Here is a 24,608-nt window from a genome sequence, read left to right as displayed (position 1 = left end):
CCTTAAAAATCATATCTAGAGTTTCAAAACTAGGAAACTGGTTTCGTAAATTTTCCCTGAATTTAGACTCATATATCCATCCATGGATTTATTTCTAGAATTTTTGGTCAGGCCAATTGGTACAGTTTATTAGTTAAAGTCACCCATGTTACAGGGATCGACTGCTCTGACCTTCGCGCGTTACAACCTGAATATCTCTCTGTACAGGGCTTTAATACTGGTGCCGTTTGTTTCTAATGAAACTAGACTCAAAATGGAATCTGTACATATAAGTCATGACTCCTAATTCTTTCTGGATAATTTATAGTAAATTTTTAAAGTTGCGACAGGGGACCCAGAAACCGTTCTGACCCTGTCTCACAATAGCTTTAATATCTCTTAACATGTAACTCCTATGGCCGTTTCGTTTCTTTCATATGAAAATAGACTCATCAAGGTTCATTTACATAGCTTATTCACTATTTAATACCATTCCTACAAATTTTGGTGATTTTTCACATTCACGTCACTGCAGCTGGCAGCATCTGTTTTTAAGGTAGGTCTTACCTAGTTTGTAGTCTCCATGAACCCACTAGTCTTGCCATACATAGGTTCACATATGATCATTTTAACCATACCAATGGCTGATCATGTGACCAACATTCCCATTTCCAATCCATAATCACATCATGACACCATATATATATATATATACAAACCGCAAATAGTCTAAGTTCGTACTTCACTTTTACGAGCCATTTTCGCATGGCCGTACACATATGCATCACAACATATTTAAACCAGCAAGGGGTAGTCCTATACATGCCATTTCAAAGTTCAACCAAAAATTTATACCAAAATGGAGGCTTTGATAGTGTGGATGACTTGACTTTAATGATCCCGAATCCGATTGCTATCGAGCACAATCTATAAAATAGAGAGCCAAAGCAGCGGGTAAGCATATTTATGCTTAGTAAGTCTCAAGCAATAAAATCAGCTTTAATTAAAGCAATACATTCACATAACCAAATACATCATTTCATTAATACACATTCACATAATCATACTTACTTCACCATCCCAACTCTTATGTTCATACACAAATAACGGCTTCGTTAAGGCCGATAACTCGTTCCATCATAGGAGCGGATATGCATACGCTCTTACTCCTAGCGCATAAGCGCACACCACACTACCTTGTTATTGGGAAATTTCACAAGTGCATTAGCTGAAATTTTCCAGCAAGCTTATAATTTTCAAATCACATACCTTTGGAGTTTAACCGGATATAGCTACTCGTTCAAACGCCGGGACATAGCCCGGTTATGGTAACCCGCACCAAGGCCTACGGACTTAACCCGGATATCACGATTTGCACAAATGCCTTGGTCTTAGCCCGGATTTAACAACTTGCACGAATGCCTTGGTCTTAGCCGGATATAATTACTAGCATAAATGTCCTCGGGACTTAGCCAGGATATCACAATTTGCTCATGCACACACATACATCAATGATCATTACACATTCATGTTTCATTCTCGTTACTAAGGCTCAAACACAAACATATTACTAGCATAATCGCCTTCGGGACTTAGCCCGGGTATCATTCAATTGCTCATACACCCATAATCAATAATCATTACACATTACTATTTCATTTCACATAATTCGAGTAGGGTCATTTCTTGAGGACTTACCTCGGATGTTGTCGAACGGCTTTTACGGCTATTCGATCACTTTTTCCTTCCCCTTGTCCAATTGTGGCCCTCTAAGCTCTTGAGCTAATTCAAACAAATTTAATTTATTAAAACCTCATTATGCTAGCTTATGGCGAATATGACAAGGAGTCTAAATGGTCATATGGCCACCCTTTAGCTTGAGTACACAATGGTCATGCACATTTTATACTACATCAAGCAATTCAATACAATTCATTCAAGCATCAAGGAAAAGCTAAGGCCATCAATCGGCTACCTAAGGCCGAATATACATGTCCAATTTGAGGCCAATTATACACTTAACACCACACAAAAATAGCATGCATTTTACTAGTTAATGCTTTACATATTGTGGCTCAATACTTATAATATATCATCAAGCACTCGTATGGCCGATTATACTTAGTCATACTTGCACCAAATCAACAATAAATTCCAAGATTTCCACATCATAGGTATACTAGGCCGAATGTACTTGAAATTTCACAAACATTCTTCAACATTTTCTTCTTTAAACAAACATATTCATCACTTCTTCATAATCAAAATATCATGTGCAATCATATATACACATATAGGTGCAAGGCCGAAATTCAAGGTGTCCATAGCCATCCAAAACACAAATTTTTAACTAACATGCAAGAAGCATAAACCATGCTCATGAATGCTTCATGGCCGAATACATCATAATCATGCCCCTTTCAACTTCGGTCATGGTTAAACAAAAAGAAAACTCAATGTCTTACTCAAGATTACTACAAAGAATTTCAAGAGTAGACAATCCATCATTGCATGCATCATTAGCAAGCTTCACACTTAGCATGCAATGGCTTTAACACAATAACAACTTTGGCCAAATACCATTTCCATGGCATAACAAAGATTTGAACCATGGCTAACATGCACATCAAGTTAGCAACCAAAACATGCATGAAACTCCTAACACAACCTCATACATACCTTAATCTTGATGCAAATTTAGCCAAATCTCCTTCTAGATCTCTTCTAAACCAAGCATGAAGCAAAAATCCTCCTTCTTCCTTAGTTTTGGCTCAAAGAAAGGATGAACAAAATTTTTCTTTCTTTCTCTACAACTCACGGCAATGGGGGGAGAATACCACACTCACACACATTTTTTTTTTCATTATTTTCTTACCCATACACCTTTGTTTATTATTTCTCCCTAATGCACCAACAAAACATGTTTCATGACATGTTTTGCCCATCCTCTCTTGCCATGGCCGGCCACTTCATGTTGGGGGGGAAATTTGACATGCAAATCCCTTATTTTTGCATGCATGAGCAACTAGTCATCACACATTTCCCCATCATAGTTTCAAAGTTCACTACTAGGTCCTTTCTAGTGAAATTCGCATTTATAACACTAAATCGAAACATCAAAAATGTCACACACAAATTAACACATATCATAGGCATCAAAATAAATTTTAAATTATTTTTATGCCTCGGTTTTGTGGTCCCGAAACCACATCCCGACTAGGGTCAATTTTGGGCTGTCACAACCCGAGTGTTAATTTGTGAACCTTTTAAATGTTTTGAGATGTGTCATTGTTCAGTTTGTAAGATTTGTGAAGTTTTATGATAGTTTTGTAAGCTTGATAGCTATATAATGTTATTTTGCAAAGTAGTTTTTGGTGATTTTGATGATTAAGGATTTAATTGTTAAATTAGTAAAATTTCATGGAATTATTATGAAATTTAGAAATTTATAGACTGTTTAAGATTATAGGAATTTTGGTTAGCTTGATTTAAGCTTAATTGTGTTCAATTCAATAGTTTTGGGTTTATGGACTAAATTGCATAAAGGGTAAAGTTTAGGGGTAAATTTGTAAAATGTGATTTAAAGGACTTAAATGCATAAATATTATTTTTTTATGGTTTGAAAAGATTTAATTAAATTTAAATATACTTTAGATCAAGAATCTTATAGATCGAATGACGTATGAGGAGAAGGAAAAATTGCCAAATAGTCCCTTATAATTGAACCATTCCGACAGGTAAGTCCACACTGTTATCCTTGGTTATAATTCATTATTAAATGTTGTTAACGACTTATTTAATTTGTTAAAATGGATTTTGGTTTGAGTGAAATAAATTTAATTCTAAAATGATTCTGATGGATCGAGTAAAAGTTTCGTACATGGGATTTCTGATTGAATTTCTGTTTTAGACCAAGATCTAGTATGTGTTGTGGTCTCAGATATACATGTGACTCAGATTTATCTTGGACTTGTAATCCATTTTCTTTTTTAAAGTTTTAACTTGGACTGGTAACCTTACATATATAAATAGCCCTGACCAAGCTATTTTTCAATGTTGTCACTGGTTCTGGTTTTGTTTAAAGGTTTAGTCTGGACTTGTAACGTTACATGTATAAATGGCACAGTCCAAGCTATTTTTCAGTGTTGTCACTGGTTTAGCCAGAACGGGTAACTTGACACATTCACTTTGTATCTGATTAACTCATACGAGCATCATCTATTTCTAGACTTATCTATTGAGTACTTTTACAAAGATCCATCAGAAGAATAAAGGTTATTTGGCACTAAACTATTTCATTGAAGTGAATAAATTATAAATTCTGAATATTCGTATGTTTAATTGTTTACTGGCTTGGAATTATTGAAACAAGAATTAAGGTTGATGTTTGAATGAATATATGCAAATTGCTATTAAATGAGTACGGTAAGTTTGAACTGAATTGTGGGAGCTTATTAAGTATTTCACATACTTACTTCTGTTATTATTTCTCTGTAAATTTTGAACTCTTGGATCGTGTTGATTAGATTAGTGAAGCTCACACCTAGCATCATCTAACATCAGTAGATTTTGAAGTCTTGTAATGTGGTTAATTTTGGCATGTATATAGGATGCTCATTTTGTAAATGTTTGGACATGTTTTAGTACTTTGGTTGTAAATAGGCTTTTGTGAAAACATAGTATTTACACCTATATGCTTTGTCGACATCTTGGAAATGTAAAGTTATGGTATGTTTAATGGTATTTATGGATGCCCATTTGGTCACAAATTTGGCATGTTTATTCTTGGTTAGATGGTTTGAATAGATGTACTGTTTTGGTTGTTAAATGTTGTTATATGTGGTGGTAATGAGGGCATATTCATTAGGTACAAATAGTTTTAGAGAGTTACACAGCCTGGCGAAACGGCTGTGCGACCTTACTTCAAATACACACATGGGCTGGCACATTATAACACCCCTAACTCGTATTCATCGTCTAAACAGGGTTTCGAAGCATTACTAAAACTTTCAGAAAATTTTATAGATAATTCTTATAATTTACTATTCATTTACTGAGATCATTCAAAACGTCTCTTAATTGGACACTCAAGGCCCAATACGAGCATTAGAGTCGAGTTTGGACTTAGTCAAGACCTCTAAGAATTTTTCACAAAATTACAAAAATTTTTCCAAGGTGCAGAGCTCACACGCCCGTGTGGTCCAAGGGACATGCCCATATGACCCTGGGACACACGGGTGCTAGAGGCCGAGTTCGACCCCGTGTAACTCTTTGATTTGCATACACGGCCATGCCACACGCCCATGTCTCTGCCCGTATGCTTAATTCTGAGCATTCTGTTTCTCAAAATTAAGTCGCATGAGACACACGGCCTAACCACATGCCCATGTTACCAGGCCATGTGTCACACACGGTCTAGACACACGCTCGTGTGGACAAAATGAAGCCATTTCTAGCTTCATTTCTCACCCAAAATTTCACCAATCACCTGCACTTGAAACACATATCTAATACCAACCAATCCCATCATTCAACTTAAGTAAATTTCATCATTCACCAGGCATATCAGTACAAGCATACATAATCACAACCTTACCTTAGTTTAACTTAGGCATTCACAACATTTGATCACATATTTTTAAGCATAACACATGTGTATATATGTATATCATAATAATCTTCTTAGTCATATCAAATTGAACCATTACTAGGCATTCCAATGGCTAGGTTACAAAATAACATTTCAAGCCACTATTGACCAAGTTGTACTATACATGCCATTATACTAAAATGATTTTTTTACTAAGTATACCCAAAATAGCTAGTTGATAGTGTGATGATGCTCCAATGATCTTCCAACCTTCACGAGCTTCCGAGCACTATAAAATAGGGGAAAAATAAAATGGATGCTTAGTAAGTTCGTATAACGGAAACTAAACTTACCAATCTTGTTTATTAAATTTAAGCATACACTGTTATGTTTCCATCCATTTAGCTAAATTGCCTAATCACATACATTCAATCAAACATCTTAGTCACCAAAATCTTCATATCAATCAAGTAACATAAATGAGCTCGTAATGCAATACTCTTCAAGACATTATCAATTCATCTCAAAGTTTTAATGCCATGTCAAGAGTTTTATGTCCGTTGAATCATTGAATTCTGATTGATGCTCAAGTAGTACACTCAAACTGTACGATTCAATAATCTAATCAATTTCTTATTCAAGGGTACCTATTAGGGCACTTAACCAAAAAACACTCTCTACATCCACATCCCGTGTAACAGGATTACCAATCCAGGCTAAATCCTTTATATAACGTATTCTCAAATAGTTCAATTAGAGTTACCAGTCCATACTAAACCCTAATCATAACGTATGCTCGAGAGGTATTATATTGGGATTACCCGCCTAGGCTAAATCCTTTCTATAACAAGGTTAATGGGTTTACTCGTCCAAGCTAAATCCCATATGCAACAATTACAGGACCTTATTAGTTTCAGGAAAGCGCATATAATCATCGAAATTCAACATTCAATTGGGACTTAACCCCCTTATCACCATTTCAAGCATATATCAATTTTCCATCATAGCATACAAGTAAAGCACATCAACATAAATCATATTACATACAAACACAACATTTAATTAACATAATTACATGCCCGATTAAGTTACACGAACTTACGTCGATACTTGTTCGCATAAAAAGTCTACTAATCAGAAACCTTTTCTTTTCCTCGATCTAACATTGAGTTAGTGTTTTCTGGATCTATATAAATGAATTTAATCATCAATTTCACACATTTCATATTTAAATGGACTCAATTTATGTCCTAGGTAAAATTACCTTTTTGCCCCTAGCTTTTCCATAAATTTTGATTTAGTTCCTAGGCTCGGAAAATGAAACTTCTGTAAATTACTCCCTATTCCAAGCCTAACCAAAGCCCCATTTCAAATTTTACAGCACATGTATTCGTAAAACTTTAGAATTTTTCATCAAATTTTATAACTTTTCATTTTAGCCCCTAAATCATGTTTTCATTAAAAATCACTTCGTAAAAGTTGTTTATCTATCAATAATCTTTCATTTTCTACCATACATTTCTAATTTCCAGCATATACATCCATGATCCATTTTTCATATCTTGATAACTTTTTAAATTAAACCCTCAAATAGAGAGATTAAGCTATCTCAGTTTCAAAAATATCAAAATTACTAAAAACGAGACAAGGAAACTTACCCAATTAGGCCTTGAAAGTTTCTTTTCTCTTACCTAGGGTTTCCATGTGTTTTTAGGTTGAATATGATGAAAATAAGATGATATATTTTCTTTTCATCTTTTAATTAATTAAGTATTTTGCTATTTCCAATTTAGTCCTTGCCCTTTTTCTATATTTCCATCAAAATCTACATACTTTTCTTAATGGTCTAATTACCATATAAGAACCTCTAGTTTTGAATTCCATAGCTATTTAATCCTTATAGCTACTAGAATTCAACTTTCACATTTTATGCGATTTAGTCATTCTCGTAATTAAACACTTAATCAATACAATTTTTGTATCAAAATTTTTACATGACATGCCTATTATAATACAAACCATATTATGAAATAAAAATAAACCTTATTTTTGGGTCGGATTTGTGCTCCCAAAACCACTGTTCCGATTTCACTGAAAAATAGGCTATTACAACTCTCCCCCCTTTAGGGATTTTTGTCGTCGAAAATCTTACCAGTAAAAAGATTCAGGTATTGTTTCTTCATAGTATCCTCTAGCTTCTAGGTAGCCTCTTTTATACCGTGTTGTTGCCAAAGAACTTTTACTAAAGCTACCTTTTTATTTATTAACTCTTTTGTTTCCCGAGCTAAGATTTTGATCTATTTTTCACGATATGTCATATCAGGCTGAATCTCTACCTCTGTTGGAGAGATAACATGTGAAGGATTGGATCGGTACCGTTGTAGCATAGACAGATGAAAAATATTGTGAATCCGATCAAGTTCTGGTGGTAAGGCTAACCGATAAGCAACTGGTCCAATTCTTTCTGTAATCTCATATGGTCCAATGAACCGTGGACTCAATTTTCCTTTACGACCAAATCGAAAAACTTTCTTCCAAGGCGACACTTTCAAGAATACTTTGTCACCGACTTGAAATTCTATTTCTTTTCATTTTAGATCAGCATACGACTTTTGATGATCACCGGCTGCTTTCAAACTGTCTTGAATTACTTTCAATTTTTCCTCAGCATCTCGAACCAAGTCAACTCCGTGTAACTGTTTCTCACTGAGTTCTGTCCAATACAATGGAGTTCTACATTTACGACCATACAAGGCTTCATACGGCGCCATTTTAATACTAGACTGATAACTGTTATTATAAGCAAATTAAACCAAAGGCAAATACCTTTCCCAGTTACCTTCAAACTCCAGAATCAAGATGTAAACGGAGGATCTCTATCTGAAATAATAGAGATAGGCACTCCATGCAATCTGACAATCTCAGAAACATATAATTCAGCCAATCTATCCAAGGAAAAATCCATATGTATTGGAATAAAGTGTGCAGACTTTGCTAACCAATCAACAATTGCCCAAATGACATCTTTCTTCTTTGGAAACAGGGGTAATCCCGTTACAAAGTCCATGGTAATTCTTTCCCATTTCCACTCTAGTATCGTAACCGGCTGTAATAGTCCAGAAGGCAAATGATGTTCAGCTTTTACTTGCTGACATATCAAACAATTAGATACGAATTTAGAAATATCTCGTTCCATTCCCTGCTACTAGTACATCTTTTTTAGATCATTATACATTTTATTACTACCAGGATGTACAGACATGTTACTGTTATGAGCTTTATTTAAATTCTTCTGTACTAGTTTTGAACTTTTTGGTACACACACTCTGCCTTTGAATAACAAACAACCATTAGTCCCAATATGAAATTCTGAGTTAGGAGTTGATTCACTTTGTACCCGTTTTGCTTGCAACTTACTATCATTTTTCTGAGCTTCAAAGATCTGTTGCAAAAAACGTTGGTCTAGCTCTCAACTCAGCTATAATTAATCCATCATTAGATAATGACAATTGAGTAATCATAGTTCATAAGGAAAACAAAGATTTTCTGCTCAGAGCATCAACAACCACATTTGCTTTTCCCTGATGATAGTAAATAACAAGATCATAATTTTTCAATAACTCCAGCCATCTGCGCTGTCTCAAATTCAAATCTTTCTGTGACATCAAATATTTCAGACTTTTATGATCAGTGAATATGTGACATTTTTCCCCAAACAAGTAATGCCGCCAGATTTTCAATTCAAACACTATGGCTTCCAATTCAAGGTCATGTGTTAGATAGTTCTTTTAATGTGGCTTTAGCTGTCTTGAAGCATAGGCTACTACTTTACGTTCTTGCATCAAGACATAGCCTAAACCATTTAATGATGCGTCACTATAAACTATAAATTCCTTACTTGATTCTGGCTGAACTAACACTAGAGCTTTTGTCAATAAAGCTTTTAACCTATCAAAACTCTGTTGGCATTTATTAGCCCACTTGAATTACATCTTTCTGTAGCAAACGAGTCGTCGGAGAAGCTATCATTGAAAAACTTTTGACAATCTCCAATAATAACCAGCTATGTGACAACCCAAAATTGACCCTAGTCGGAATGTGGTTTCGGGACCACAAAACCGAGGCATAAAAATAATTTAATGTTCATTTTGATACCTATGATATGTGTTAATTCGTGTGTGACATTTTTGATGATTTGATTTAGGATTATAAATGTGAATTTCACTAAAAAGGACCTAGTAGTAAACTTTGAAAGTAGGAGAGGGAAATGTGTGATGACTAATTAAAGCATGCATGCAAAACAATGGTCTTGCATGTCAAATACCGCTCTTTTTACAAGTGATGGCCGGCCATGACAAGGGAGGATGGGCAAAACATGTCATAGACATGTTTTGTTGGTGCATTAGGGAGAAACATTAAACTAAGGTGTATGGGTAATAAAAAAATGAAAAAAAAATGTGTGTGAAGGCTTCTCTCCTCCCCATTGCCGTGAGTGGAAGGGAAAGAAAGAAAAAAATTTTGTTCATCCTTTCTTTGAGCCAAAACTAGAGAGAAAATACAAAGAAGAAGAAAAAAAAATGTTTGTGTTCATCCTTGAACATCTTTTGGCCGAAAATTGAAGGAAAAAGGGAAGAAGGGAGTGAAGCATTCGGCTATCCTAGGTCACTTTTAAGGTAAGTTTGATGTTTTGCCATGAGATTCATGCATGTTTCTAGTTGATAGCTTGATGCTCCTATTAGCCCATGGTTCAAATCTTTGTTATATCATGGGGATGGTATTTGGCCAAGGTGGATTTTGTGTTAATGCCATTGCATGTTAAATATGAAGCTTGCTAATGATACACGTGATGGTGGATTGATGGCTCTTGGACTTTCTTTTTAGTATTTTTGAGTAAGACATTAAGTTCTTTGTTTAATCATGACCAAAAATTTTGGTGTTGTGATGTATTCGGCCATGGTACATCCATAAGTATGATTTATGCTCATTGCATGGAAAGTAAGATTTGTGTTTTGGATTTATGTTCATGTTTAGTTACAATCAACTTGAGATTCGGCTCTAGCATATATATATGTATATATGTTTGCACATGATGTATTGGTATGACATATATACTATCTCAAGGTATATATTTTCTTATGATGATGTTTTGGTTATGAAGGAAATGATAGATGTGTATTGAGTTACAATATGGAATCGTTAGTTAGTAAAATGTATGCTGTTTTTTTGTGGTATTAAGTGTATAATTGGCCTCAACATGGACATGCATATTCAGCCACATGAGGGGAAATGGTGTGCATGCATTCGGTTAGAGACAAGCATATTGATGCCTATTCTTGGCTTGGAAAATTCGGCTAAGGAGAGTACTAACTAATGTGTTGAGTTTGATTCATGATTTCCGTACATATGTGACTTTAATGTCTAATGAAAATATGTGGGCTAAGTACCTTGAATTCCTCTTTCGATGCTCAAATGATAAAACCAATTTATTTGTTAAATTAAGCTCAAGAGCAAAGGGGAGCTAAATCCGATAAGGGGAAGGAAAAAGTAGTCGAGTAGCCGTCGAAATCGTTCGACCACGTCCGAGGTAAGTTCTCGAGAAATGGAACTTAGATTATGATTTGATTAGATCATGCTCTTTGTGTGTGGCTATTGAGCCGAAATTGCAAATGTGATAAGTGACTTGTGTTTGAATTTTGCTAATGAAAATGAAATACGAATGTGTCATGATTTATTGATAATTGTGCTTGGCTATTTGAATGATGTTTCGCTAAGTCCCGAAGGCTTTGTGTTAAGTGACTATATCCGGACTAAGATCCAAGGCGTTAAATGCGAGTTAATAAATCGGGCTAAGCCCGAAGGCATTTGTGCGAGTTACTAAACCCGGGTTAAGACGCGAAGGCAATTGTGCAAGTTACCAAATCCGGGTTAAGACCCGAAGGCAATTGTGCTTGTGGTTATATCCGGTTAAATCCCGAAGGTACGTGATTCGAAAATGAGCAATCTTGCTGTAAAAATTTCAGTTTATACACTTGTGAAAATTCCAGCAATGAGGTATGTTCGTATGTGCTTGAATTAGTTGAGTCCTTACAAGTAAGTATTCGCTCAGTTGATAAACGAGCTACCGGCCTTTGGCTAAGTTGTTCTTTTGTGTATAAACATAAGGGTCGGTAATGTGAAGTAAGTATGATTATGAGAATGTGTATTAATAAAGTGATTCATTTAGTTATGTAAATGTAATACTTTAGTCAAAGCTGATTTCATTACTTGAGACTTACTAAGCATTAAAATGCTTACCCCGTTGCTTTGGCTCTCTGTTTTATAGATTTTGCTCGTTAGCTACGGATTCGGGATCATCAAGTCGAAGTCATCCACACTATCAAAGCCCCATTTTGGTACAATTTTGGTTGAACTTTGAAATGGCATGTATAGGACTACCCCTTTGTTGTAGGTCATGTACCTTTCGGTTTTGTGTAAACTTGAATAGCCATGCGAAAATGGCTTATACACGTTTTTAGCATAGTACTATAATCATTTGTATGTTGATCATTATGAGGTATGGAATTGTTTTGAAACGATTAGCCATTGGAATGGTTAATCATGATCACACTTTGTGCTATGTATACAAAAAGGGCCAATTGAATCATGGAAATCATGAAATAGGTAAAGCCTACCTTAAAGGCAGATGCTGACAGCAGCAGTGATGTGGATGTGAAAAATCACTAAAAATAGTAGGAATGGTATTAAATAGTGAATAAATTATGTAAATTAACCTTGATGAATCTACTTTGATATGGAAGAAACGAAACGGTCATATGAGTTATATGTTAAGAGATATTAAAGTTCTCGTGAAACAGGGCCAGAACGGTTTCTGGATCCCCTGTTCCGGCTTTGGAAATTCATTGTAAATTCACCAGAGATAATTAGGAGTCATGCCATATGTGTATAGATTCCTCTCTGAGTCTAGTTTCTATAGAAACAAACTGCATCAGTATTGAAGCCCTGTACAGGGAGATATCCAATTCGTAATGCGTGAAGGTCAGTGTAGTCGAATCCTGGATTAGGGGAAACTTTAACTAATAAACTGTACTAATTGGCCCGACCAAAAATTCTAGAAAAAAATATGTTGATGGACTTATGAGTCTAGTTTCAGGGAAAAATTACAAAACTGATTTTTGAGCTTTAAAACTCAAGATATGATTTTTAAGGCGACAGTGACGCAGTAACCAGCTAGTCTAGAAAATTTTTTTATGGACTGTGAAAATAATTAAGTTAAGTCTGTGTGCACCTTGTGTTCGACTCGAGAGCGGACTCCTGCACGGGTGTTACAATTTTATTGGTATCAGAGCTACGGTTTAGTCGATTCTAGGACTACCGTAATACGTTTGGATCTAGCTATACATGCCATTTATGTGATTAATTGATAGTGTGGTGATTTTTGACATTTGAATTTTTGTTTATTTATAGTAATGGATCCCGATCCCAACCGAGCGATAGCTGATGATGTGGAGAGTGTGGCGCCTACTCCTGTACAAGGGACAGCGCTGGCGGACTCTCAACCTATTGCTAGCAATCCGAATGATGAGGCTAGGCAAGCCTTTTATAGCGTGATGAATGATTGGTTCAACCAATACATTCGAACTAATACGACTGTTCCACAACCTCCATTCCCAACAAACACAGCCCCCGCACCTACAATGCCTCTAGTAACTGACCAAATAAGGTCGAATAAGCCCCCAGTTGACAGGATACGAAAACATGGGGCTACTGAATTTAAAGCTACGGATAGCGACGATGCCGAGCAAGCTGAATTTTGGTTGGACAACACTATCCGGGTACTCGATGAGCTATCTTGTACACCCGATGAATGCCTAAAGTGTACTATCTCTTTGCTACTCTGACTTCTGTTGTGCCCCGAGAGCAAGTAACTTGGGAGTTTCTCCAAACTGAGTTTCGGAAAAAGTATATCAGTCAGAGATTTGTTGATCAAAAACGGAAGGAATTTCTTGAGCTTAAGCAAGGCTCTATGTCGATTCATCGACACGGCGAAAATTTGTTAGACTTAGTAGATACGCTCAGGAATGTGTTTCGTCCGAGGCTATCATGTGTAAACGCTTCGAGGATGGGCTGAATGAAGACATAAAAATGTTCGTTGGCATTCTTGAAATACGAGAGTTCGTAGTACTTGTCGAGCGAGCTTGTAAAGCCGAAGAGCTTAGAAAAGAAAAACAAAAAGTTGATGTGGGAACTGGAGAGTTTCGTAAAAGATCCTCGAAAAAGTCTCTTCAACATGCATCGAAGAAATTTAGAGATGATGTGGGCCGGTCTAGAGGCACTTCGGGCCTTTTTAGGCGAGATCGTGATCGACCCCCTGTGGGTACACGAGGCACTTGGTCGCCGGTGTTGGGAATGAACGTCGAGACGAGCGGAGTGTCGACATTGTGGCAAATGGCATTCGAAGTCTGAGGTTCCGTGACCGCTCTGTTACAAGTGCGGATCGGTCGACCACTTTATTAAAGATTGCCCGAGGTTGCCGAGCAGAATACAAATCGAGTGGGAAACCGGTGCTACCACCGCCGAGGTAGACCATCCGGAAATACGGGCAATGCTAGTGGTGGTCGAGAGGATCTAGAGATGCTACGACCAGATCCGAGGCTCGCGCTCCTACTAGGGCTTATGCTATCTGCACGCGAGGATGCTTCCTCGCCAGATGTTATTACCGGTACTTTCACTCTCTTTGATACTAATGTGATTGCTTTGATTGACCCTGGTTCTACTCATTCTTATATATGCGAAACCTTAGCATCCAGTAAGACTTTACCTATTGAGTCTACTGAGTTCGTAATTCGGGTGTCAAATCCCTTGGGTCGTTACGTGCTTGTCGACAAAGTGTGTAAGAAATGCCCCCTAGTAATTTGAGGTTCCTATTTTCTGGCGGACTTGATGCTGTTGCCGTTTGACGAATTTCATGTTATCCTTGGTTTGGATTGGTTGACCGTGCATGATGCGGTTGTGAATTGCAAAAGCAAGACTATTGATTTGAGGTGCGCAAATAACGAGATGATTCGAATTGAGTCTACGGACTTGAAGGGGTTGCCAACTGTAATATCATCAATGTTGGCCCGAAATATGTAAGAAAAGGGTGCGAAGCATACCTTGCGTATGTACTTGATGATAAGGAGTTAGAAATAAAACCGAATCTGTGCGCTGGTTTGTGAATACCGGATGTTTTTCCCAAGAATTACCGGGTTTGCCACTGCTCGGAGATAGAGTTTGGTATTGAGCTTGTACAGGACCACACCGATTTCGATAGCTCGTGATCGTATGGCACCAACGAATTAAAAGAGTTGAAAGCTCGGTTGCAAGAGTTGGTGGATAGAGGTTTTGCTCGCCTGAGTTTTTCACCTTAGGGTGCACCGGTGTTGTTTGTGAAAAGAAGGACGGAACCATGAGGTTGTGCATCGACTATCGTCGACTTAATAAAGTGACAATAAAGAACAAATATCCGCTATCAGCAGATCGATGATTTGTTCGATCAACTGAAGGAGCCTCGGTGTTCTCAAAAATAGATTTGAGATCGGGCTATTATCGATTCATGAATTCGAGATTCGGACATACCCAAAGCGCCTTGAGCGAGATATGGTCACTACGAGTTCTTAGTGATGCCGTTTGGGCTCACTAATACCCCTGCGGTATTTATGGATTTGATGAATCGGATCTTCAGACCGTATTTGGATCGGTTCGTAGTTGTGTTCATTGGCGACATCTTGGTCTATTCAAGAGATGAGACCGAACATGCGAGCACACGAGATTAGTGTTGCAAATTTTACGGGATAAGCAGTTATACGCTAAGTTCAGCAAGTGTGAGTTCTGGTTAAGAGAGGTTAGCTTCTTGGGTCATGTGGTATCTGCATCGGGTATTCGAGTCGACCGAGCAAAATTTCAGCCATACTTAGCGGAAGCCTCAGAAATATTCTCGAGGTTCGAGCTTTTGGGACTTGCGGTTACTACCGACGGTTTGTAAAAGGATTCTCGATGATAGCCACACCCATGACTAAACCGCTTGTAAAGATGTCAAGTTCGAATGGACGGAAAAGTGTCGAAAAGTTTCGATCAATTGAAAACTCATTTGACTGAAGCTCCAATATTAGTGCAGCCGAATCGGCAAAGAGTTTGTCATCTATAGTGACGCATCCCTACTTGGGTTAGGTTGCGTATTGATGCAAGAAGGTCGAGTTGTGGCCTGCGCGTCGAGACAATTAAAGCCACATGAGAAAAATTATCCGACCCATGATCTCGAATTGGTCGCCATCGTATTCGCCTTAAAGATATGGCGACATTACTTATTTGGTGAGAAGTGCCATGTGTATTCGGATCACAAAAGTCTCAAATATTTGATGACTCAAAGAGACTTAAATCTGCGACAAAGACGTTGGCTCGAGTTGTTAAAAGATTATGAGCTTGTCATTGATTATCACCGGGAAAGGCTAATGTGGTTGCGGACGCCTTTAAGCCGAAATCACCGCTTGTTTTTTACTGACGATGAATGCACACTTGTCCATTCTGCCCGACAATGTGTTAGTAGACGAATTAAAGGCCAAACCATTATTGACTCATCAAATTCGTGAAGCTCAGAAAGTTGACGATGAGTTGGTTGCAAAACGGGTTGAGTGTGTTCCGAACAAGGAATCGGAGTTTCAAATTGATGATGACGATTGTTTGAGGTTCAGAAGTCGTCTGTGTGTTCCAAAGAATTCAGAACTTATTTTGATAATTCTGAATGAAGCCCATTGTAGCCGAATGGCAATCCACCCGGGGAGTACAAAGATGTACAACGATTTGAAACGTTGGTTTTGGTGGCATGGTATGAAACGAGACATCTCTGACTTTGTTTCGAGATGTTTAATATGTCAACAAGTGAAAGCGGAACATCGGTGCCTTCAGATTACTTCACCAATCACGATACCCGAGTGGAAATGGGATCGAGTCACAATGGACTTTGTATCCGGACTGCCATTGTCAGCAAGTAAGAAGGATGCGGTTTGGGTCGTGGTAAATCGATTGACTAAGTCGGCCCACTTTGTCCCCGTACGTACGGATTTTTCAATGGACAAATTAGCGGAATTGTACGTTTCTCGATTGTGAGATTACACGGGTACCGATTTACATTGTGTCGGATAGAGATCCGAGGTTCACCTCGCGATTTTGGAAGAAATTGCAAGAAGCTTTGGGTACCAAGTTGCATTTCAGACCGCCTTTCACCCCAAACCGATGGTCAATCCGAGCGGATAATTCAGATACTTGAGGATATGTTGAGATGTTGCATCCTCGAGTTCGATGGTTCATGGGAACGGTATTTACCTTTGATTGAATTCGCCACAACAATAGTTTTCAATCAAGTATTAAGATGGCGCTTAAGAGGCCTTGTACGAGCGTAAATGCCGTACACCATTATTTTGGACCGAGCGGTGAAAGCAAAATTTTTGAGTGGATTTGATTAAAGATCTTTGAATGAAAGTAAAAGTAATCCGTGAAAATCAAGATAGCCTCCGATCGTCGAAGTCGTCGCGGATCTCAAACGAAAAGACATTGAGCATCGTGGGAGATAAAGTGTTTCTTAAAGTTTCGCCTTGGAAAAAGATACTCAGATTTGGGCGCAAGGGCAAATTGAGTCCGAGGTTCATCGGGCCATATGAGATATCCGAACGAGTCGGTCCAGTTGCGTATCATTTGATTTTGCCCCTTGAACTTGAAAAGATTCATGACGTCTTTCATGTTTCGATGCTTCGACGCTATAGATCTGATCCGTCGCACGTAATTAGTCTATCAGAGGTTGAAATTCAAGCCGATATGAGCTATGAAGAAGAACCGATTCGTATCCTAGCTCGTGAAGTGAAGGAGTTGCGAAACAAAAGGGTTCCGTTAGTAAAAGTGTTATGGCTCAAACACGGGATGGAAGAAGCTACTTGGGAACCCGAGAACTCTATGAAAGAGCGTTACCCAAACCTATTTACCGGTAAGATTTTCGGGGACGAAAATTTCTTAAGTGGGGGAGAGTTGTGATAGTCCAAAATTGACCCTAGTCGGAATGTGGTTTCAGGACCACAAAACCGAGGCATAAAAATAATTTAATGTTCATTTTGATACCTATGATATGTGTTAATTGTGTGACATTTTGATGATTTGATTTAGGATTATAAATGTGAATTTCACTAAAAAGGACCTAGTAGTAAACTTTGAAAGTAGGAGAGGGAAATGTGTGATGACTAATTAAAGTATGCATGCAAAACAATGGTCTTGCATGTCAAATACCCCTCTTTTTACAAGTGATGGCCGGCCATGACAAGGGAGGATGGGCAAAACATGTCATAGACATGTTTTGTTGGTGCATTAGGGAGAAACATTAAACTAAGGTGTATGGGTAATAAAAAAATGAAAAAAAAATGTGTGTGAAGGCTTCTCCCCTCCCCATTGCCATGAGTGGAAGGGAAAGAAAGAAAAAAATTTTGTTCATCCTTTCTTTGAGCCAAAACTAGAGAGAAAATACAAAGAAGAAGAAAAAAAAAATGTGTGTGTTCATCCTTGAACATCTTTTGGCCGAAAATTGAAGGAAAAAGGGAAGAAGGGAGTGAAGCATTCGGCTACCCTAGGTCACTATTAAGGTAAGTTTGATGTTTTGCCATGAGATTCATGCATGTTTCTAGTTGATAGCTTGATGCTCCTATTAGCCCATGGTTCAAATCTTTGTTATATCATGGGGATGGTATTTGGCCAAGGTGGATTTTGTGTTAATGCCATTGCATGTTAAATATGAAGCTTGTTAATGATACATGTGATGGTGGATTGATGGCTCTTGGACTTTCTTTTTAGTATTTTTGAGTAAGACATTAAGTTCTTTGTTTAATCATGACCAAAAATTTTGGTGTTGTGATGTATTCGGCCATGGTACATCCATAAGTATGATTTATGCTCATTGCATGGAAAGTAAGATTTGTGTTTTGGATTTATATTCATGTTTAGTTACAATCAACTTGAGATTCGGCTCTAGCATATATATATGTATATATGTTTGCACATGATGTATTGGTATGACATATATACTATCTCAAGGTATATATTTTCTTATGATGATGTTTTGGTTATGAAGGAAATGATAGATGTGTATTGAGTTACAATATGGAATCGTTAGTTAGTAAAATGTATGCTGTTTTTTGTGGTATTAAGTGTATAATTGGCCTCAACATGGACATGCATATTCGCCACATGAGGGAAATGGTGTGCATGCATTCGGTTAGAGACAAGCATATTGATGCCTATTCTTGGCTTGGAAAATTGACTAAGGAGAGTACTAACTAATGTGTTGAGTTTGATTCATGATTTCGTACATATGTGACTTTAATGTCTAATGAAAATATGTGGGCTAAGTACCTTGAATTCCTCTTTCGATGCTCAAATGATAAAACCAATTTATTTGTTAAATTAAGCTCAAGAGCAAAGGGGAGCTAAATCCGATAAGGGGAAGGAAAAAATAGTCGAGTAGCCGTCGAAATCGTTCGACCACGTCCGAGGTAAGTTCTCGAGAAATGGAACTTAGATTATGATTTGATTAGATCATGCTCTTTGTGTGTGGCTATTGAGCCAAAATTGCAAATGTGATAAGTGACTTGTGTTTGAATTTTGCTAATGAAAATGAAATACGAATGTGTCATGATTTATTGATAATTGTGCATGGCTATTTGAATGATGTCCGGGCTAAGTCCCGAAGGCTTTGTGTTAAGTGACTATATCCGGACTAAGATCCGAAGGCGTTCGTGCGAGTTAATAAATCCGGGCTAAGCCCGAAGGCATTTGTGCGAGTTACTAAACCCGGGTTAAGACGCGAAGGCAATTGTGCAAGTTACCAAATCCGGGTTAAGACCCGAAGGCAATTGTGCTTGTGGTTATATCCGGTTAAATCCCGAAGTTACGTGATTCGGAAATGAGCAATCTTGTTGTAAAAATTTCAGTTTATACACTTGTGAAAATTCCAGCAATGAGGTATGTTCGTATGTGCTTGAATTAGTTGAGTCCTTACAAGTAAGTATTCGCTCGGTTGATAAACGAGCCTAGGCCTTTGGCTAAGTTGTTCTTTTGTGTATAAACATAAGGGTCGGTAATGTGAAGTAAGTATGATTATGAGAATGTGTATTAATAAAGTGATTCATTTAGTTATGTAAATGTAATACTTTAGTCAAAGCTGATTTCATTACTTGAGACTTACTAAGCATTAAAATGCTTACCCGCTGCTTTGGCTCTCTGTTTTATAGATTTTGCTCGTTAGCTACGGATTTGGGATCATCAAGTCGAAGTCATCCACACTATCAAAGCCCCCATTTTGGTACAATTTTGGTTGAACTTTGAAATGGCATGTATAGGACTACCCCTTTGTTGTAGGTCATGTACCTTTCGGTTTTGTGTAAACTTGAATAGCCATGCGAAAATGGCTTATACACATTTTTAGCATAGTACTATAATCGTTTGTATGTTGATCATTATGAGGTAGGGAATTGTTTTGAAATGATTAGCCATTGGAATGGTTAATCATGATCACACTTTGTGCTATGTATACAAAAAGGGCCAATTGAATCATGGAAATCATGAAATAGGTAAAGCCTACCTTAAAGGCAGATGCTGACAGCAGCAGTGATGTAGATGTGAAAAATCACTAAAAATAGTAGGAATGGTATTAAATAGTGAATAAATTATGTAAATGAACCTTGATGAATCTACTTTCATATGGAAGAAACGAAACGGTCATATGAGTTATATGTTAAGAGATATTAAAGTTATCGTGAAACAGGGCCAGAACGGTTTCTGGATCCCCTGTTCCGACTTTGGAAATTCATTGTAAATTAACCAGAGATAATTAGGAGTAATGCCATATGTTTATAGATTCCTCTCTGAGTCTAGTTTCTATAGAAACAAACTGCATCAGTATTGAAGCCCTGTACAGGGAGATATCGAATTCGTAATGCATGAAGGTCAGTGTAGTCGAATCCTGGATTAGGGGAGACTTTAACTAATAAACTGTACTAATTGGCCCGACCAAAAATTCTAGAAAAAATTATGTTGATGGAATTATGAGTCTAGTTTCAAGGAAAAATTATGAAACTGATTTTTGAGCTTTAAAACTCAAGATATGATTTTTAAGGCGACAGTGACGCAGTAACTAGCTAGTCTGGAAAATTTTTTTATGGACTGTGAAAACAATTAAGTTAAGTCTGTGTGCACCTTGTGTTCGACTCCGGTAACGGACTCGGGTACGGGGTGTTACAAGCTAGTTCTAGAAAACTTCGGACTTCTGACACTTTCTTCGGTGGCTTCTAATTAACAATGGCTGAAATTTTATTAGGGTCTACTCTGACACCTTTAGAATATACTATATGCCCTTGAAAACTAACTTCCCGTAGAAAAATTCACATTGACTGAATTTGGTGTACAGTTGTTTCTCTCGAAGAGTCTGCAGCACTATTCTCAAATGCTCAGGATGCTCATTTTCATCTCTAGAGTAAACCAAAATGTCATCTATAAATACCAACACAAACTTGTCCAAATACGGGCTGAAAATTCTGGTTCTAAAAGCTACCTTTGGCACATCCGCTTCTTTTACCCATAGTTGGTAATAACCAGAACGGAGATCAATCTTTGAAAAAATAGTAGCACACTTTAACTGGTCAAACAAATCATCAATAAGAGGCAATGGGTACCTGTTCTTTATTGTAACTTTGTTGAGCAATCTGTAATCAATACACAACCTTAACGATCCATCCTTCTTCTTTAAAAACAGAACCGACACACCCCATGGTGAGAAATTAGGTCGAGCAAAACCTCTTTCAATCAACTCTTGTAACTGTACTTTCAGCTCTTTCAATTTAGTAGGAGCTATTCTGTAAGGTGCTATGGATCTCGGTGTTGCTCCCGGAACAAGATCTATAGAGAATTCCACTCTCTTTCTGGTGGTAAACCAGGTAATTCTTCTGGGAATACATCAGGAAATTCACATACTACTGGCTCTGATTGAATCTTCAACTCAGATACTTTAGTACGTATCACATATGCAAGATAAGCATCATACCCCTTTCTAACATATTTTTGTGCTGATATTGCTGAAATCACATTAGGTAATCCATCTAGTTTATCAGATTCAACATGTAGTAATTCACTATTCTCACATTTCAATACAATATATTTCTGCTTATAATTTACCACTGCATCATATCGGGTTAACTAATCCATTCCCAAAATCACATCAAATTCATCAAATGCCAATAACATTAAGTTAACCGAAAAGCAATAACCTTTTACCATCAATGGACAGTTTTTACAAACCCTATCCACCATAACACACTAGCCTAGGGGGTTTGAAACTTTAACCACAAATTCAGTGAATTTAATAGGTAAATTTTTAACAGGCACTAGGTTCATGCATATATATGAATGTGTGGAACCAGGATCAATCAATGCAGTAATATCAGTATCAAGTATAGAAAATGTACCAGTAATAACATCTGGCACAAAGGCATCTTCTCTAGCACGAATAACATATGTCCTTGCAGGTGCTCATGCCTCAGATCTAACTGTTGTATCCTTGGTAGTACCTCAACTACCACCAACATTGTTAGGTTGGCGGGGTGGTCTGCCCTCAAGACAGGATTAGTCGGCTTTGGAGCTGGTTCTATCTCCTTTTCTACTCTTTCTGGACAATCTCTGAGAAAATGCTCACGTGAACCACATCCAAAAGAAGCTCCACTTCTAGAATGATATTCCCCATGATGAAATTTGTTATAATGTTTACATTTTAGTTTAGGGTTACCAACACTACCCACACTTGTAACATCCTGATTTTTGGGTTTTTCCGCGATTCTCGATATTTTGGTAAAGTTTTTAAAATTTGGTATTTGGTTGTGAAATTCATAATTTGAGTTTGTACATGGGCTTATGGAAGGCCCATGTGTTGGCCAAAACCCGGTAGAATTTTTGAATTTTAGACTTAAGAAGTTAGGGGCCTTGGATAGGTGGTCTTATTAAAATTTGTGGGTAAAATGTATCACAAAAGAGCCTCTGGTAAAGTGGCTAAGTGATGCCACTAGGGAGCTAAAAAGGTGGCGTGTAAGTGGTTGGGGGAAGACCTGGGTTCGATTCTCTGTGATGGAAAATATGATGCTAATTTTTATGCTTTGTGCATGCTAGAGTTTAAAGCTGAATGGAACTCTGTGGGAGAGAGTTTGAATTAGTCAAATGCATGGATTAAGGAGGGATAAGGGGAGAGATTTTAGGGATTTGAGAGGGGGATAGAGTCAGCCGATTTGAAGGGATTAGAGAGGGGATTTCGGCAGAGGGGTTTTAGTTGGGGATTTTCGGCATTAGGGTCTAGGTTGTGCCGTTTTCTTCCTTTTGTTTAGTCTTTTCTCTCTTTTTCTTTTTCAACTGAATCTACCATATCTTCTTTCATCTTTTCTTCCTTTTCCTTCTTCCAAACCAGCCTACTACTTCCCTCTATTCATCTATTGTCTCTTTTCCCTACCTTCACTTTTGCCGAAATACCGCAAAAGCCGAAATCGGTGAAGCTAGGTGGTGCCGATTCTTTGTTGACCAGCAACCCTCTTTTTCTTTTCACTTTTTAGTGGTCAATTCTCTTATCTTCTAGGCATAGACGGATTGAAGAAGAGAGACTGTGGTAAGTGCTCGAACTCTAAACGGTTCCTATAGTAACTGTTGACAAAAGCCGAAACCCCTATAGTTTAGGGAGGTGGCCGAATGTGGGAATAGGCCTTATTGGGTTCTTCTTTTAATCTTTTTATGGTTTGTATAGTGGAGGAGCAGCAAGGCGTAGGGTCGACTTGGATTATTTTGGAACATTAGAGTGGCTAGATCTAGTCATCAACTTCGGCAAAGGTATGGGTTCTAAGGCCATTATGGATGGTGGCCGAATGTGTAAGTGTTGATAATAGATGGTTCTCATTTTGGTTTAATTATTGTGAGCTGATCTATAAACGGTTGATTATAGGAGAAATAGTGTAGGAGATCTCGTTGAGGAATATCACGAATCAGGTGTGTAACGAACCTTCTTTCGTAGCTTAAATTGATAAATACCGAAAAGCCGAAAAGCCATAATTCTGGCATTCCGAGGACTTGTGAGCAAGCGAATGCTCATTGGTTAGTTAGATTCGCTAAGTGGATGGTTAGGAACATTGGAAAAAGGTAAGGGCACGATTTGGTGCACGATGGTAAGTTGGGCCTCGAGGGGCTGAAATAGGGCCCAATGGGCTTTCGGGCCCGTTTGGGTAAATTTCGCAGAAAATGGAATCCTAAAAAATTGCACGTTAAAATTGTTGAAACCGCTATGGAAAATGGGCTAAATGGGCCTAGATGACTAATTCGACTATGTAGAGCCCATTAGAGGGTTTTTGGCCCAATAACTCAGTTTCGCTAAGAATGGGCCAGAATCGCTGTTAAAACACTTGAAATTGTTGGAAACTGATATTAAACATGGAAAACCCTAATAATTGGTAAAAGTACGAAATTACCCTTATAGTATGAAAATGACTGTTTTGCCCTTAGGTAAAAATGACCATTATACCCCTAGGGTTTAATTATGAATTTGACACATGGGATTTTGATATACAATATTGATATGATATGCACATGATATGTATGATATGCACATGATATGTACGATATGCACATGATATGTATGATATGCACATGATGTATTCATAAATGCATTGGGTTGGGTTTTTATATGGATGGAGGAAGTGCAAAAGGGCTTATGCCCCGCCACTGAAAAGGGCTTATGCCCTGCTTATTAAAAGAGGCTAGGCCTCTAGTTATATGATAAAGACTATCTTTGCCGTGGAGAGTTTTGGTTGGGTGGGTTGAGTTATTCCCCACATGGAGAGCTTGGTTGGTACGGGTGGAGAGTAGCAGATGGTGGGTCGAGTAGTCTCCCCAAATGGGTTTGCATTCTTTCATTGACATTACATGTGATATTGAAATGGGCCTA

The sequence above is a fragment of the Gossypium arboreum genome, chromosome 2 (assembly GCF_025698485.1).
Source record: "Gossypium arboreum isolate Shixiya-1 chromosome 2, ASM2569848v2, whole genome shotgun sequence".
In the NCBI taxonomy this organism is placed as follows: Eukaryota; Viridiplantae; Streptophyta; class Magnoliopsida; order Malvales; family Malvaceae; genus Gossypium; species Gossypium arboreum.
Note: the sequence above shows the minus strand (reverse complement) of the source record.